Here is a 15,173-nt window from a genome sequence, read left to right as displayed (position 1 = left end):
CTTGGCAGCAGCAGGGGTGCTGTTGGCTTTGGGGTTTTTCTGGGCATTACTTTTGCTATCTATCGGTTTCTGCACCTCATAGATCCGGGTAGCCTGTTCAATGACCCAGTCTAAAGATCTTTTCTCGTGAAAATCCCTCACGAGCTGGGTCATGATATATTTGGGCAAGGCATGGAAAAACGTATTTATAAATTCCCTGCTATCCGTGCGCACCCTTCTTGTGGTCTGTGCAAAAGCACGCTTTAACTCCTGCACAAATTCTTGTGGGGCCTGATCCTCCCCACATTGCAAATTGTAGGCTGCCTTGCGAGCCTCTTGAGGATTTCTGTGAACAGAAAAATGTTTCAAGATGGCCGCCTTATAGGTGGACCATCTTAAATGATTTTGGTCCTCCAGCCCCGCAAAGAAACTGGAGTATTCCGGGGAGAAGGTCCACTTTACATATTGAATACAGCTTTGGCTGTCCTTCAAATGGAAAGTCTCCATCATTTGTTCAAACAACTCTAAGTGCTCCCAAACAGAATACTTAGCGTTCTTATGGTAAGGCGTGATGACGCTCCTGATCGCCTTAATCTGCTTTAAGGGGTCCTTAAGCAAGGCCCTTTTTGCCTTATTGGCCTTTTTGGTTCGGGTAACCCTTGTCCATTCTTCCTCGGACTCAGAGGCACTGCTCCCAGAGGTTCCCGTCTGTTCTTCCAGGTTTTCCCGGATTCTGCGAGCCTGGGAATGGCTGGCAGAATGTGGGGACCTGGTCTCCTGTGTCCTGCGCAGTTCAGAGGAGTCTTCAGATTCCTCCTTGCTGCCAGGATTTGATGGGTACCCCCTCCACTGACCTAACTGGGCAGAGGTTTTCAGGATGCCCTTAATGGGCCTACTCTCCTGGGGTTCCCCATTGAACTGTACTGTACTTGGGTGCCCATACCCGGATGCCCACCCCTCCATTCCTGAGTGGTACTGGCCTATGAGCCCCATACTCTTAGCTGGATAGTAATCTGCCATCCCTGTGGCCCTGTGCTCATGTGCGCCAGGGGACATGGGGGTGGTAGAGTCCAGGTACTGGGGGAGATGAAGGCCCCTGGTGTTAGGGCTCCTGCGGTTATGGTCAGGAGTCTCTCTTTCCCAGCGGACCTCATCTCTATCCGCCCCTGCTCCCTGTTGCAATGCAAGAGCCTGCATTTGTGCTTTCAGTTCCTCTGTTAAGGCCTTACTCGACTCTATCAGTCTCTCCTGCATCGCTACCTGTTGTTGGAGCCTATCATTGTGTTGACAGAGGGCCTCATTTTCCCTCTGTGCTTCCTGGTTGGTCCTGGAGAACTGGGCCAGTCTTTGCTGCAGGAGGGTTACCTCCTGAGCTGTGTCCCTATTGGCCTGCTCCTTTCTTGCTAGAGCATCCTCCACCCTCCTGGTGTGCTCTAGCAAGTTCTGGTGTTCTTTTTGGAGGTCACCCAGTCCCTGGTGGGCCAGGTGATTTTCTTCCATTTTTCTTTTTAAATGGCAGACTTCCTGGCCTAAGGTATCCCTTTCCTGACTAAGAGCCTGCATCTGTGCCGCCAGGTCTTCCCTTTGCCTTTGGAAGGCACCAGCATTCTGGCGCTCCTGATCAAACTCTGCCTGGGTATCCAGGTCTTTCAGAATTAGTTTGTTGCTCTCCGCCTTCACTCTATCTAGGTGGCCTTGCAGGGTGACTACCTGCTCAGCACATACCCTGTTGAAGTCCAGTTGTTGCTCCAGCTTTTTCTGGTTTTGCAGTAGGGAGTCCAAACCTTCTTGGTATTCCTTCTGCAAGGCCAGAAATCTGGTATCCTGTTCTGACTTTTCCTTTTGCAGCACATCCATATCCTCCTTTATTTTAGTGATGTACAGTCTGCTGTCATTTTCTGACTCCTGGCTCCTCTGCAGCCTCTGCTCAGAAGAGACCAGGTCAGATTGGACCTTCTCTAACACCATCTGTTGCCTATTTGCCAGATTTTGGCTTTCAGCACATCTATCCTGCATGTCTCCCATATATAGGTACAGGTATGCTGCTATCCTGGCAATCTTATTGTGTTCCTCTTTGGCTTTAGGAGCCATATATAGTTCACTCAGGGCCACATGTAAGGGACCCTGATCTCTATATATATCTGACCCTGTTTCAGTGACCTGTCGCGTGATGGCCTGCAACCAGGCATCCTGGCCCTGTTCGGTCCATTCACCTCTCACAAATAGCTTATGCAAGAGGTGCTCTCTGGCTATTTTCATGTCAACTAAGGTCGTCATTCTAGAGATTGGTCTCTGTCCTGACTTACAGAAGTTTGTATTTTATTTTTGCAGAACAGAACTTTTCTTGGAGTGTCCCTTTTGAGGAATGCTTCACAGCGTAATGCAGCGTGGTGATCCGACCGGATGTATGTATCCCGTCAGTTAGCACACTGTATTAAGCTGCACAAGTGGTAAATCTAACCCAACGTCTCGGCTCGAGCCCCCAATTTGTAAGAGGATTCAATTTAACACTACAGCTAAGTCAACGCCTAGTCTATAATACTGAATGAAAACCCTTATTGATATATCTTTAGGTCCAGTTCATGCGTTCTGGATGACTACCCCTATATAACACCCCTCTCTTGGAATCCCCCTGACCCCACTGAGCCAAGAAGTAGTTCTGTTTTGCAAGTTTAAAAGGTTTATTTGATAATTTAAAATATATATATATCACACTTTATAATAAATTAATAATTGAATAGCACACTTAATCTGATATGATAAAGATCAACAACGGAGAATCTGGCACTAGCACACTTCTTATAATCACTAATGAGTTGACATGAAATGGATAAGGTAGCACACTGGTAAATAGGAACAAAAGTATAATGTGGTAGAGGATGCTTTATGTAAGCTCAGGTGGATGCAATATTCAATGAATGCAGTACAGAAAATACTCAATATGATTTCAACCAAACAATGTAATCACTTTTCTCTGGCAATCCCCTCCCCCCCTTGATACAATGCAAGGAAATGGAAGGAAACACACAGTTCTCAGAAATGCAATCAACTGTAATTCAGTTCACCCCAGCAAGCTTAGACAACAGAAGTTTAAAACACAGATAGGAGTTTTGAAAACACAGGCCCAAATGCTTTGATATGTGCTAGCAATGGATGAGAAATATGCCGGAAATGCTTTTTAATTCCCTTTCAGAGGTTCAGGGTGAGTGGTATCTAGTTAATATTAGTCCAGGCTCACACTAGCAATGGGGCAGGGATAGTTAGCAGGTTAAACGAATTTCTGGCAAATGGAAGGCAAGCAGCAGCAGTTTTTACATGTGAAGAAATTTGCAAATCGCGGCAAAATTCGCGGATGCGCCGAGCGCTATTACAGAGGAACCACAAGGACTATCTCTATCGTTTTGGGGTCCTAGGAAAGCCTAGGATCTCAGCTTCAAAATGAAAGTTACTGCAAGTCTCTAGCACAAACGGTTGCGGAGATATGAACGATTGAATAAAGGTCGTTTTTCAGATTTGAAATTTTAAACGCACACTTTTTCAGCTTTAAAAATGATGGCAGGATAACACAATTGCTAAGCTGCAGTTCTACTTAGGTTAAAAATGGATTGAATTATATTATTTTAACTAGGAGATCGGTTCTGCACAGTTTTCTAGGTACTCACACTATATTCTTGAGTGAAATGGGCCTCGCCATGGATCTGGTCAGGGTTTTGGACTGGGCTCGGGTCTCTCTCTCTGGGCACAGCACTGCTTTCTCTCTGGGTACAGCACTGCTTTCTCCCTCTGGTCTGGTCTCTAGTTCTGGATAGATTGAAGTCTCTAGTTTGGCTCTCTGGAGGTTTGATGGAGGTAAAGTATGGATCTCTGGATGTTGTATGGTCCGGCAGAGCGCGTTGCAGCAAATGGAATTGAAGGTCCCTATCTGTCCTGTCTGTCTGCTTTTATGTGTTTAGAATGTGGGTGTGTTCTAGCATCACTGACCCTACCTCTCTCTCAGCTTCTAATTGGTCAAACTTCCATTTATCATTTGATTGGGGAATGAACTGTGAGTCAGAGGGATGTCATTTTATGGCTTGCAGATAGGACACTCCTCTGTCAGATTGCACATATTCTATATTTGATAATAAAAGACATATTTCACAGTTACACAGTTGCTTGAAATTACATATACATGGTGTGGCTGAATTTAGCCATGTCTCTGTCCAAATCTGCTGTTTCTAAGAGCTTGCATTCAGAAATGGCACATATTTCACTTTTTAACTGATTTTTCAATTTCTGACATTGACCCAACTTTACATAGATGTGTGCAGGGAGTATGGACATTAACTGAAGAAGTTTCAGATTTTTAACATGCATACAGTTAGAGTAATATCCACTTTTCCGCTGAAACCCCCCTGAACACGCCACCGGGTCGAAAAACCTCTTAAAATGTGGGCAGAAAAATCACAAGAATTATGGTATCATTTATAAAATTTTCACATGTCCGCTCTATGAGTTATTCATCTTTTTAAAGTTATGTTCTGGCTCCAAAGGGGTGTGGTTTACCCTCAGCACAAGGTTGAATTTCTGTTTTTTTCCAGTTCCGCCAAGCCAGCTTGCTCTCACAGGCAGTGCCCCTCCCAGCTCCTGCCAAGAGGAAGCTACATTTTACGACTGCGGTAATAAAAACCTTGGCCTGAGTGAAGAGGGCTTTGTTCACTCTCCTGCAGAGCACAGGTAATTCAATTATCAGATAGATGGCATATCCTTAGTGTGGGCAGCAAAAGGAAGGTTGGCCTGGGAACACAGTGGTGACTCAAGTTTCACTCCTGATGGGGGTAGTTGCCAGGCAAATTGGAATCTCTTTAAGCTGTCATTTCTGTTCCCCAGTTTCTGCATTCAAATAAAACTAAACATTTTCACATATGCATCTAGAAGGCTGATTCTAAGTTTAAAACTATGACATTTAAACAATTTCAACCTATGTGACACTCAAAAGTAGGTCACTCAGTCAATTTGAACATTTAGATTTGTAGTGTCTTTCAGTCCAATGCAACTTAAACTGCTGAAATCCACAGCGCAGCCAGTCTTGTTATAAGCATTTTTCTGGGCTCTTCATTTCCCAGATTTTGTAGGCACACAAAACTCCATTCTACCAAATGTCTGCTGGTGTTCAGTGAATATTTTGCACATATTGCAATGTTTGAAATAGGCACTTTGGCTTGCCTTTAGAGAAACACAGGGTGGTTTTAAACTGCCGGCTTTTGGATAGTGGTGAGTACTGGTACTGCACCCATTTTTGGGATTTAAGAAAATGAATTCCCAACAGTTATGGGCTGCATTTGGCAATCAGCATTGCCATTCCCAATGCTTTCAGACTACTGTGCGGGTAGTCCAATGGTGGTTTTAGGCAGTTTCCTTCTGTGCCCATAACATCGGCAAAAATGAATGGCAGCCTATTCTTCATGCATTTCCCTGTGCATTTTCTGGGAAGCTCTGGCCATCATGATGTTTTCCATGTCAGTACTGCACAGTTTTGAGGTATGGCTCGGATGCATGGGTAAATACATCCCACAATGCAGTGTCATTACAGTAAATGTGTGTATATGTGGCCAGGTCTAGTACCATCAATTAACCCTTTGAAAACAGAAAGTCAGGTGTGACCTGCCAAAGACCAACATAATCATATAGAAAGCAAAATGCCAGATATTGAACAGATTGCCTTAAAACTAAGAGTTAAGCAACTAATCAACGAATTGAGAATTGGCGTACCGATATTGAGAAGTGATATACAGGAAATGGCATGTTCAGATGTGAGGTTAGATGGAATCACTCAGAGCTACTAGGCTGCCTGTCCTTCTGCCTGTCATTCTTACCAATGCAAATGATGTAGGCTACTAAGGTAGGAAGCCTGTCCATTCAGTGATGGCTGCCACCGAATGTACAGTTGTGAAAGGGGCTGTAGAAAATGAAGGAGCTGTGATCGAGGGCTTCAGGTCCCAGTCAGACAACCTGTCGCTAGGAACATGAGGGAGTAAGAGTAGGCAGAGGCAGGCTAGCAAGGGGCCATTATCAATAATGTAAGCAATTAAAGCCAGTTATCATACAGGATTCTAAGGAGTTAAGAGGTTGCTCCCTATTATGATAATAGCAGAGCAATAATCATGTGACACTAATTGTGCTACATGAGTACACTAACTCATATTATTTCACTAAACACTTATTATATACCTTTTTCTGCATCCCGACTGTTGGAAGAATTGGGTGCTCAGATATTCGAAGAGGATTATTGAATTTATAGATCTGTAAATGTTGTAAATCTGATATCATGTTCTCCATGTTTTCTCTTTGAAATAATGCTGGATTTATTTTGAATACAAGGACATACAACCCTCACCCTGAGACTTGTATTATTTTTGGAATATACTGTGACAGATAATTGCTAATTGCTAATAATGATTGTTGCAGTTTATTACACGGTCACACTCAACTCAGGGAGTTCTTTTTCCCCCAGTCAAGATGTTGCACAACAAATCACTATGCTTTTGATTCAGGTTCAGTTTGGTAAGGCCTCCAACCCGTCTCGCACCCAACCTCAACAAATACCTGGTGCCACAATGGACTAGGAACCAGGCTGGTGTGTGGTAAGAATATAGATTTATACATTTATTTAAACCAAATTTGACAAACTGATTAACATCAGTCACCTATGCTCTGGCAACACAAGAACAAAAATGATTTCCGTAATGGCACCAACACAGAGATAATACTGAGATATGCAGTCACAATTTCCTGCAGCTTTCTTTTGAAATCACCCACCAATACAGAACAAGAACAATTCAAGACACACATTAATTGATGATTTGGTTATATTACTTTTTTCTCCCAGCAACCCCACCCTCCAAACATCAATTGGACTTGACCCCTCTGAATTGAAGGCCAGTGGCAGAGTGTGGGAACACAATGGGAAAATCGTTTTGGGTTCTGATAGAAATGCACTCTTTGGAAAAGGGATTCAATGGGAAAAATCTTTTTTTCCACTTATTACCACAGATGCAATATGAGGTAAAGAAAAGCAATGGGGACATGTGTTTGGCTACACCTAAAAAACAGGCAGGGCTTTGTGGTTTGGGTCAGAGAACAATGGGAACAAAGGAAATGCAAGGCTTCACACTTCTGATTTAAAATGAAGGGGATCAATGGGGAATTTCGTTTAGCACCCTGCACACTCACGTGGAAACAGGATTTTGGGATTCATTCTTTTGGCAAATCTTTATGTCTATACTGGCTCAAAACACACTGGGAGGAGCTTGTTAGATTCTAATGCTAACAAAACACACCCCGTGATTTCTATAGGGGAATTAATTGATTTAATTTAATTAAATATGCTAAGGATCTACACAGACAAACAGGATATTTTACTATGGGGAAATATTATAACAATACTTGAGAAAAATGCAGGGCCTACACAATCTATGGCTTTGGGATTGTTTTACTTAAAGGAGAGGCCTTGTAATGGGCATAAGGAAACAGCAGGGAACCTCTGGGACATCAAGGATGTCAGTCAAGGATAGTCCCCTTTGGCTCCTCCAAGGGGTCCAAGTCATCTTCTATGTCTACTGATCCGTGTCTCCAACAGTTCAGCAGCAGGTTACCTCCCAGAATAAGTGAAAAAGCCAAGTTCTGATGCAAACTGGTTTACGTAAAGGGCAAATGACATCACAAACATCATGATTACCGCATAACGGATTGGTTGGTTTTCTCTACCCACCTTACACATGTGTGCTAATAGGACAAGGAGATGATTGGTGTGAGTTAGGAAAGCTGTGGGAGGAGAAAGCTCTGTCATCCCAAACTGACATGTGGGTATGGCATGTTCAAACTCTGAAAATCTATCAACATGGCAAGTACCCTAATTTTTCAAATCTTTATATGTATGGATACATTTTTAAGAACTACATTTTAAGGCCAATTAGATGATATTAATCTGCAGTCGGCATGCCCTTGCTATGCAGAGATACGGTTTTTCTTCATTTGCTCAGGAGCCGTATAAGTGAAAATTGTGCCACTTCATAGTTCTCATGTTAATTTTGTCTTTCACCCTCACACCAACTTTCAAATCTCTTGGAATTAAGGGAAGGCCCAAGTCAAATTTTCCTTAATAACGTCTGTTATATTTATCACACAAAACTCGTTTTGTCATGATTCAAAGAGGGTTACTGTCACCTTTAATAAAAGTCTGTCCTGAGCATTATGGCCTATACGCTTCCCTTTTCATGCAATAAGAATGTTTTTTTCTATTAACTAACTCCAGCATCACATGCCTCGCTCACTCTGGCCCCCACCTTTGTTCTCTTTCAGCATTTCCACTTAAGCATGTGACCAGCCAGATGCGGGCTCATGTTTATTTAGCCTATCCCTTCCTGGCCTTGTAATGGCCTGAGCTGCCACTTTATGTATTTCTTTATATTTTTAAGCAATGGAACTGTTTGATTGGTGACAATCAGACCTCCCTCTCCAGGACCAGCAGAGGAAAGGTCTTTGAGGTTGAAGTTTCATTTCAGAAGAACTGATCTGCATGTAGATTACTGCAAGAAATGGCTTTTAACCCACACACAATGCATTTTACATGACATTTTATAAGGCACCTGGGCCTTATAGCCATGTGTAATGTACTTCTTTAATCTCACAGTTGCAAAAGACACGAGTATCCCATCTGGATTGTCCATATGTATAGGACAGTTATATGACAAAACCATGTTCACCTTAAACCCAAGTAGGCACTTCTCTCTGCGTACTGTGATTTAGGATGAGGAAAAAGGGTGTTCTTTTATTTCTTATAAATGCAAGAAGGTTGGTTTCAATGGAGATTTCGGGATCACAATCTGGTATTACATTGAAGATAATGTTCACACTACTATCTGTCTCTTCAAGTAAAAAGTGTAACTTTCCATGGATTTAATAAAACAGCATTGTGAGCCATAGATCTTTCTTTTCCTTGCGGCAATGCATTGTGCATATCTTCGCACTTTTGAGATTTAAGCACACTTTCTTTCCTTTGAGATTTAAGCCTGTTTTTGGTTCAATAGGCTTCATGTCTGACATCATCATTTCTGTGCTGACCTTATACTTCAATGGGACTTCACAAATCACTCTGGTCTCTTTATTTCTGGCATTCAGGGGCTATATTTTGCCCCACATGATGTGATCTTTGTAGTGCCTCAACCAATTACTACTCTGTGTACAGCTGTCAACAAGGAATGTACTCGCTTGAAAGGTCCCCAAACGTTTAATGCCCTTCCTCATCTGGCACAGTGACACCCTCTATCATCACATAGGAACAATGATTGAATGCACCATACCACAATGCCAAATCATACAGGATACTGCTCATATCGACCCCCAAGACCTTTGTTGGAATACCTATTTGATGGTGAGATAAAGGTTGTTCTCAATGGATCTATCATCCTAATGCTTTTGTTTTCAATTCCTTGATTATGATTAATCACCTCCCGAGACATTGAGTTGGTCAAATGTATTGGTCCAACAAGGACAAACTTTGTTACCTGGACATTCCGTCCAAGATAGTGTACAAAATGCTTGCGAGGGTGACTGATACCTTTTGACAAATCGGATATGTTCTGTTACCCTATGATGAGTCTAATCCAAAGACTATTTCCTATAACAATGACATGAAAAAAATCAGTGCATGGAGGAAATTACTATATCCTGTCAGGGCGGTTTAGGCAATACTCGATCAGTCAGTTTTACGAATACTAGAAATGCCCAATTAACAGGCACAACAGCCTGGACATGCCTCTCTGCAGCATTACTACCTACTGTTACTACCTCTATGAGGGAATTGTACCGTCCTTAGTAGGAATGAGTTGACAGAAGTTGTGTCATGGAATTTTCTAGGTCATCTCCAGTTACTAAACAATCAATAGTTATGCTCTGATTTAAGTGATTTTTCTATAATCTTATTGCAAGACATTTGCTTGATTGATTGCACCACATTTGATAGCTTTCACATCTTTTTCGAGTCTGCTACCATTGAATCTTGGCACAGACCCTCAGGTGGTCTGATTACTGCCTTGAAAAACACTTTGGGAGTAAAACAAACTAGACAATTTGATTCCTTTTTGGGCATTCTTGCAATAAGTTTTTGTTTTGAACAAAATAGTTTTTCATGATTATTAATAATCTATATATATTCAGTGAAAAAACTTTGTTAAAGGGACGTTATGGTTAAGTTGCACTAATACAAATCTATGAAATTCAATGAACAAAACTTTGTTAAGGGGATGTTATGGTTAAGTTGCACTAATAAAAACATATGAAACTCAATGAAAAAAAATTACTAAAGGGATGTTATGGTTACAAGTAAAACCGAAAAACCTCAGCAATTCGGCAGTTATGGTAAGCTAAGCAAAGATTGTTCCTTTCTTAGCAAGTAGTAGCCTGTCTTCCTCCACATCATCTTCCTCAATCAATACTGTAACCACAGAGCCTACTTCTTTGGGACACAAAATCCCACCAGCTAACTTGCAAGCAATAACAGAGGCTGTTGATCCATATATTTTGAAGACAACGGTACTCTGTATATACTGCAAACACCACTCTGCAGGGGGAAGCAATTTCAAAGTGCTTTTGAAGCTATAATCAAGGTGCATGAGAAACACTGCCCACTACCTTAAAAGTAACACACGCGCAACATCTTCCCCTGTCCGCCTGCCCCTCCATATTAGTGCTTGGTGCCTCTTCCCTCATTTCCCTCACCTCCTTACGTTCAAACCTCTCTTACAAACATTTTTTTTTCAAAAACAACAAATAGAAGGTTCCTTTAGGAACCAACTTTCACAGTTAAAACATAGAACTAAGAAAAAAATCTTATAGACTCCATCTACTTTACATTTCTCAGTAAAGTACATAGACTCAATATGTTTTCCAACATTTCCTTTAGCATTCTGTGTTATGCTAATGGGAATAATGTGGCGTTCATCCCCCGTTCGAGGGACTGTAATGGGGATAACAGCCCGGCAGCCAACGTTATCGGCCCAAGCAAAGTGTGTCTGTGTGCGCCCTGATGCCTTGGGTGTATTATAAATAAATAAATAAATAAATAACGAAGGCTCCGGACCATCATCCTCCATTCCAAGCCCTGCAATGGGGGTTAAAGGCCATTAGCACCCCTTGTTCCCAAAGCAGGAACCAGGGGTGCTAAAAAATAGATTCGTCTTCCTAGGAAGGAACATCCTTTTCCAAGATGGCCACCATGGAAAGGGAAGGCAGGGCTGCATACAGAGGCCCTCTTCCCTTTCCATGCAAGCCTGCAGAGGGCGAAGACAGAACCCTATGACCATATTACCACAAGCACATTTTATTTCCCTCTTCCCTTTCCATGGCAGCCTGCAGAAGGCGAAGACAGACCCCTATGACCATATTACCACAAGCACATTTTTTTACCCCTTTCTAACCTATCCCACTTTCGAATAACTCTACCACATAGCCGGTCCCAGGTGGACATGGGCATTTTAAACCAATTTTTCATCCCTCGCAGTCATGGCCAGTAGCCAGATTGTCCGAGTCATGACCTTATACCATGACACAGACAATCTGGCCACTGCCCATGGCCACACGCAATATCTCAGTCACCAAAGGTATATCACGATTTTTTGTATCTACATTATCTACATTATGACACTTGTCAAAAAATAAAACACAGGGACATTTTCAAAACCATGGTTTCAGTTTGCTTGAAATCCGCCCATGTTTTATTTTTTCAAAGTGTCAAAATGTATCTACATACAATAGTTATATAACTTAGCCCCCAACTTCACAAAATCTATTCAAACTTTACACAAACATTCAAGGTTGGTCTATAATCTTTCTGAAAACCTTTGTCCACATTCAACAAACAGCAACAAAGCTATAAGCCATCTAAAAATGTTGAGACCCCCCTCTAAATTAGCCCCTCTTGAGAAAGTCCCACCAAACATAACAAAAGCATTTATATCTAGATTTAAAATCATTTTGCAAACATTTGTGCCGATTTGTCAAATGGCACGACATTTATAAGCCTTTACAATATTTTGGGACCCCCGTGTAATTTTACCCCCTCTTCACAGAATCCTACCAAACTTTGCAATACCTTCCAGAATCAGGTCTAGAATAGAATTCCAAAATGTCATGCAGTTTCATTGAGTGGCGCCAAAGTTAGAAGCCATCCAAGAACTGCTTTTCACCAACCCTGTAATGCAGAAATAGGCACAGATGCCCCCGAACATCTGCAGTGTTCACAGACTTTTTGGGGCAGAAAATACCCGGTTTTTGGCTTCTTATTGCCATATCCCATCCTCAACTCCCCTTACCTACCCAGAGATTGTTTGATAAGTTTGCCAAGTACAATGTTGTGTTATTTTATATGTTTTTACCGTGGTGTCCGCGGACACCGGTGAATGTCAGCAAATCCAACATGGCGGGCGTTTCCAAAAATCTGACGCACTTCACGCTTTTCAGAAGCCAATCAGCGGGCGTGTTAGGCCAATCGGAGTCCGATCCACGGACTGAACAGGGAAATGGGTCAGCGGAGCAGAGCCAGATATCATACATTTTTGGGACCTACGTTTTGCTTGTTTAAAAAATAACTACTGGACGGATGTTCACCAAATTTACATAAGCACGCTTCTGTGACCAATCCGCCGCTACTCCGCAAATTCGGTGAAAATCCTTACAGCGGTTTGAGCTGTAGGCATGAGCAAAGTTTTTTTCCCATTCAGTCTATGGAAAAAAATAAAATGTTGGGACCCTCTCTATAACTTTGACCCTCCCTTGATGAAACCTCACCAAACATTCAGAGCGGGCCATATACTTATTTAAGTTTGATGAGGATTCGTCCACGGGGAGCAAAGTTATGAGCCGCACAAAAAGTGCTCTTCCTGTGAGTTGAGCAACTTAACCATAACTACACGGCTGTTACCGCAGGCCCTGTAATATATATAAGAAGAAGTCCTGCCTGATTGACTGACTCATCAATGCCAAGCTCAAACCCTCTAACCTAGGAACGTGAAATTTGGAAGGTGCATTGTTTTCATGATGTAGGCATCCACTAAGGAAGGATTTTTGGAAATTCAGTCCCTACAGGGGTGTAAAGGAGGTGGTGCATTTTTGAGTGACTCATCAACGCCAAGCTCAAACCCTCTCACGTAGGAACGTGAAATTTGGATGGTGCATTGTTTTCATGATGTAGGCATCTACTAAGGAAGGATCTTTGGAAATTCCATTCCTAAGGGGGCGAATAAAGGGGGGTGAATTATTTTATGAGGATACATATATTTCAAAAACTGAAGCTGTTACAGACGTGAACATTGGTATGTAGATTTTTCTTCAAAAATAGAGAAACGCGTGTTTTATCATTTTCTGAATTTCCAGTTAACGGAGGTGGAAAAGGGGGGTGAATTTATTTTGAACCGGTTCTGGCCAGGGGGAGTCCGTGTTTATATCACAAATTCCTCTTATACCTTCAGAATATCTGTTTGAATTCAAAAGACTTCAGTTCCCCTTAAAGGTTTGTTTTGCCTTGACCGTCAACAAATCTCAGGGCCAGACTTTAAAGGTAGCAAAGATCGATCCAAGGGAAGACTGCTTCCCGCATGGGCAGTTTTATGTGACCTGCTCCAGAGTGAGCTCACCTAACTCCCTGGTGATCCTAGAAACTGATGGGAGAACCCCTATTGTACCAAATCCCAAAATCCACACGAGCAAAGCTGCGGGCAAAAGCTAGTCAATGTTAATGGAAACCGGCACATTGCATTTGTCAAAAATCTTGATATTGTATTGGAGGAATGGTTTCGATTTCGGATAACTGTGATGTTATTTGGGAGGGGATTTTAATTTGACATGCCCTATTGATGATCTTTGCCCTTGTGTGGTAGAGAACTTTTGTTCCTCTTTTGATTGCACCCAAATACTTGCCTTGGGTAAACGGTGAGCTTGCACTTTAAACACTTGGGATTTTCATATGTAATGGTAATGTCCCTAGTGACATTCCAACAGGGCAATCTGGCATATGGGTGATGTAACATCAACAATAGAATATATGTGTGTTACCCCTGCTCTGTTCCGGAGATGCTCTGCTTTCAGCTCACTTCTTTTTAAGCTTTTGCAAAAAGCGTACTGTGGGGCAGAAAGAGCGTATTGTGGGGCCGATCGATTTGACTGTAAATCCAGCTAATGATCAAATTACCAGGACACCAAAAATGTGTATTCATTTAATGACAGGCTAATCAATTAATTTAATTGACCATCATTTGAGTGGAAACGTGAGCATTTTCTCACATACTTAGCCTTTTCATTAGAGGGAACCTGATCTCATTGTTTGTCGAAACTGCAAAAAACGATATAATAAAAAAAATACTTGCGTATATGATGAGTGTTAGGAAAGATTTCTCTTTATGCAACCTTTCCTCTGTAGTTTCTATGGACCCCCATTCTTTTTGCTGTGTTTTGAAACTGGTTCTGACTTTTTGCAGGGAAGTAAAGCCTCAGCTTCACTTCCCAAGCCTTTTGCTCATTGTTATGGAGAAACTGATCAGTCCTTCAGACTATCAGCACTGGGAAACTATGTTTCCCGTTTGAATTTGTGTACTGTTTAACATTGCACTCAGCACCTTGCAGTGCAGTGCAATGGGGATACTTTTGTATCAGCCTAGCGTTTTACAGTTGGGATTTGTATTTACCTTTGTAAGTGTCTAAAGACACGCTGGTGGCAGCAGATACATTTTTACAATGTTTGCAATACTTTTGGTATGCACTTTCGTGTTTACCGCATATGGCTACTAAACGTGGCTAGTGCCCTAAAATGGCAGGGCCATGAGATTTTTGCTTACTTTTTTGCCCTTATTGTTGTTTAGCCTTCTTCCTGCCTTGCCAGGCAAGGACATCCCTTATAATGCCCATGCGCTTGCCCGGGAAAGGTGCTGCTTCCAAAGGGTAGTGATACATTTGTGTGTGTGTGTGGCACAGAAAGGGGGTGGGCCTGTCTAGTCCCTGTCCACATCCCTTGTGCCAGAAAGTCCAGGTTTGGGGCAAACACGAAACCAGTAGTTGTCCCTGATTGGACAACTACTGGTTGTCTGAATGGTGCAGATCCTTACCATTGGTGGGCTTGGACTTGCTTCTAGCTTGGCTTTTGGATAAGAAGAGGAACTCTGCAG

Source organism: Ambystoma mexicanum, chromosome 7p, assembly GCF_040938575.1.
Source record: "Ambystoma mexicanum isolate Mex_15411 chromosome 7p, UKY_AmexF1_1, whole genome shotgun sequence".
Lineage (NCBI taxonomy): Eukaryota > Metazoa > Chordata > Amphibia > Caudata > Ambystomatidae > Ambystoma > Ambystoma mexicanum.
This window is presented reverse-complemented; position numbering follows the sequence as displayed.